This window comes from Octopus bimaculoides, chromosome 4, assembly GCF_001194135.2.
Source record: "Octopus bimaculoides isolate UCB-OBI-ISO-001 chromosome 4, ASM119413v2, whole genome shotgun sequence".
In the NCBI taxonomy this organism is placed as follows: Eukaryota; Metazoa; Mollusca; class Cephalopoda; order Octopoda; family Octopodidae; genus Octopus; species Octopus bimaculoides.
Window position 1 is genome coordinate 54,724,872 of NC_068984.1, and position 3,893 is coordinate 54,728,764.

Here is a 3,893-nt window from a genome sequence, read left to right on the forward strand (position 1 = left end):
ATATATATATATATATATATATATATGTGTGTGTGTGTGTGTGTGTGTGTGTGTGTTTTTGTGTCTGTGTTTGCCTCTCCCCACCATTTGACAACCGGCGTTGGTTTATTTGAATCCCTGGAAGCTAGCTGCTCGTCAAAAGAGACCGATAGAATAAGTACCATGCTTATGAATTAAGTACTGGGGTCGATTCATTCGACTAAAAATTCAAGGCGATGCCCCAGCATGGCTGCAGTCAAATGACTGAAGCAATTAAAAAGTAAAAAAAAAGTAGAAAAAATACTCTCAAGAATCAAGAATTTCTTCGTAACAGAGATGCCTTGAACGGAAAGTCTGATTTGCTGGATACAAAAAGACAACCTTAGGCACGTGTTTCTACCTTGATAATTGTCATTAGCAAACCAATTGTCCTTATCTGACTCTAGTAAATGAATGACGCAGGCATATATAAAATGAGTACAAAATATTTGTTGCCATTGGATGTCAATAAATTGAAGATTATCTTGCCGGATATTTCAAGTACCTTTATTCGTGCTTGCAGTTTAAATTTATATCACTGGGAACCAAGAGTTATTTCTCTTAGCCCACCTTTTGTTATAATTATGAAAATTACTTAAACTCTTTGGTATTAGCATTTTTTATAATTACAAGTGATTAAAAGAGAGAAGAATATTTACGGAGGAAGATACTAATATGAAATCCCCTGTATTAGATACTTTAACGTAGGGGAATATTCTATTAACGTATCAACTACATGGAAGGAATTAATGATTATTTTGGACTATGTAAGAATAGTCTTAGTAAACATCCATCATCAGTATCATCTTCGATATATCTATAGTAAATCAAATTACCTGTTGATATTTATACTTCAAAGAGAAATGGATTTAACTTAGATATTTAGGCTCTGAACTAGATATTTAATATCATCATATTCTGTTTAATTCATGTTTACAATTATACAACTGCCATTACCGGCGAAGGCACTAGAATCAGCGATTTTTAGAGACTGAGCCATCGAGAATTTTAATGTATTATTTAATATTATAATTGATCAAAAGACAGAGTGCCGAACTAAATTCATCACAATACTTCTTTTCGTCCTTTTTCATTTCTATCACAAATCCTGCAGGATCTAACATGATCTTTCATCTGTTTACGGTCAATGAAGTAGGTAAGAATATTTTAATGTTGATGCAATCGATTATTTCCTGCATCTGTAGAAAATGATAGGTTTAAAGAAATCAGTTTATTACTCTAGCAATATCTCAAATTAATATGAGATAAAAAATAAAATTGTGTTCCGATTCTGTCATCGTGACAGAAGAACATTGAACCTAGCGAAATATCTGCAACCATTGACATAGTTTTAACACGTTAGTAATTGACTTACGAAGTGAATAAATTTCGATTTTAAGTAAAAATGACATTAATGGATATAATCCAAAAATATAATTTATAATCCATATTTCACAAAATTTGATTATCTAAGCTTCATATACTGTCAATTTTCTTCTTACTTTATAACTTCTTATATATTAAAATGATCATTTGACAGTGTGACGTTAATGGAAGAGTTTGAAACGATGCGCGTAAAAGATTTGGATTGATGGATATATTTTGAAGCCATCAAAATGTTTACAAATATTGTTCCTTTCTATTTATTTCATTAAGTCTATTTTATATAATATGTCTATTACAAATCATTTAATTCATTAAAATTTTCAGACACTTATTTAGTTCCCAAATTTGTAGTATCTGAAGATCTGCTTTTAAAGAACTACCCATGTGATTATATGAGTACATTTATTCAATAAATTTATAAATGTAATTGAAATCAAAAGTTCTTTATTGTAAAGCACAACGTACTTAATGCAATTACTGATAACGAAACTGTTAATAACTAGTATTTTGAATATGCTCCCCAGATTGTTCTTTTCATAAGCTTTGATGTTTTCGATTGAACACAATTCCATTTCTAGAGAAGGGGCAAATGAACTTGTCTCTCTCTTTTGGGGGCGTTAGCGTCATAAGTAAAGTGAAATAGATTCAACTAGTACACAATTAATATGGTGCCCCGGTTTGCCGAGAGCATATTTATTATACATTTTTCCTTTTCAATAAAATATATTGAGAAAGAAACGAAGTATATGTTTTAATACATCTAGTTCGGTGTCCTTCAAATCTGATATGAAAATTAATTAGATATTCCTTGAGTTACACATGGAAAAATCTATGATTACTTTTATTTGTGTTCAATATATCATGACTGTTGCTATTCTAGTATATTAGCTCGCTGTAAGAGAATAATTTCTTACTAAAAAGCAGTATTATATTCATAACATGCAACGCTGGTATTTTCAATTACTAACAATGCATTTAGAGTGGGGACGCCGTTGAAAAAGAGCCAAAGTATTTCCAATTTTAATGAACAGTTGGAGAGCACATATCAATTGATTTTAACTCAGTTGATTTTTAATACGTGTGTTCGTGTCAACAGTTCAAATAATAAATAGGCTTCGTATATTATAGCAATTTTCCCACTATTTTATGAATTCTTATATTTCATAATGACATTTTAATATTACATTAAGAATTGTACCCTGTATATCACCGTACAATCACTTCTAAAAAGAAAGTTTGAATTTCATGGACATTGCGTGAAAACAAATTTTATGGACATAGTTATAGAATATTGATATTTATTCTGTATTTCATTAAAAATACTGATTTTCCTGTCTTAATATAGTTTGGAAATCTAATGATGAATAGTGTCTGAGAATTCTCTGAAATTCTCCCAAATTTATAGCAATTATATTGGTGAAAATATCATTTTTCAGAGGCTAAGCTTCTTTGTAATGAAGAAAACATGCTATGATAATGATCTGCAATGTCATTTACAAAAAAACGCAAAGAATGTTTTTCTAGAATATTTGATATGTAAAACTTGTAGCCATAAATATTAACGGTTATGTTACGAATTATGTTACCTAATTATATAACTTAAAGCAGAATATGAAAGATTGTAAAATTTACCATTTTTGTCAATATTGGATTATTTTAGCATTTTGTAAGTATTATTTTAATAGCTGAACGCCTGGATTACGATAGCCAGTTAATCATTTCAAAACATCGCCACCACCAGTCCTCTACCGCTTACATTATTCTCACTCTTTTCCTCTCTCTCTTGTTAGCAGAATAGGCCACCTGAAGGGGTTAGAAAAGGAGCGCTCGCATCACAACTCGACCAATCCTTTAATTTCCCAATCTCTTGATATAGCAAGAAAGAAATAATAAAGATTCTATATGTTACCATGGTGTTTGTGAGACTATTGCACATTTTAAAGTTAACTCCGAGAAATTAGTTTGCTTAGAGGGATAAACGTTTTTGATACCATTCAGCATTACTGTAAGTGTAAGCATTAAATGAAATTGTCGAAGGAATCCAAGAAATGATGAACAGATTATTTGAAAGAAAATAGCGTAGGTACTGGTTGTCTTGTAAAGATATGAAGAAAGCATTTTCATATCCAGTTTTAATAGGTTTCATCTGAATATCTTACGTATATGTAATGATCAACAACATTAGTTGTAACTACTTCTGGGAGAACTATAGACTATAGCTAAGAATGAAAAGATAGGAAGGTAGATATCCTCGTTGAAGTTGTCATTATCGTCGCAATCGTCGCCTTCGAGTTACCATCGTCACCATCGTCGCCATCATCGCCATTGTTGTCGTCGCCATCGCCGTCATCATCGTCGTCGTCGTCGTCGTCATCGTAATCATCATCATCATCATCGTCGTCGTCGTCGTCGTCATCATCGTAATCATCATCATCATCGTCGTCGTCGTCGTCGTCGTCATCGTAATCATCATCATCATCATCATCATC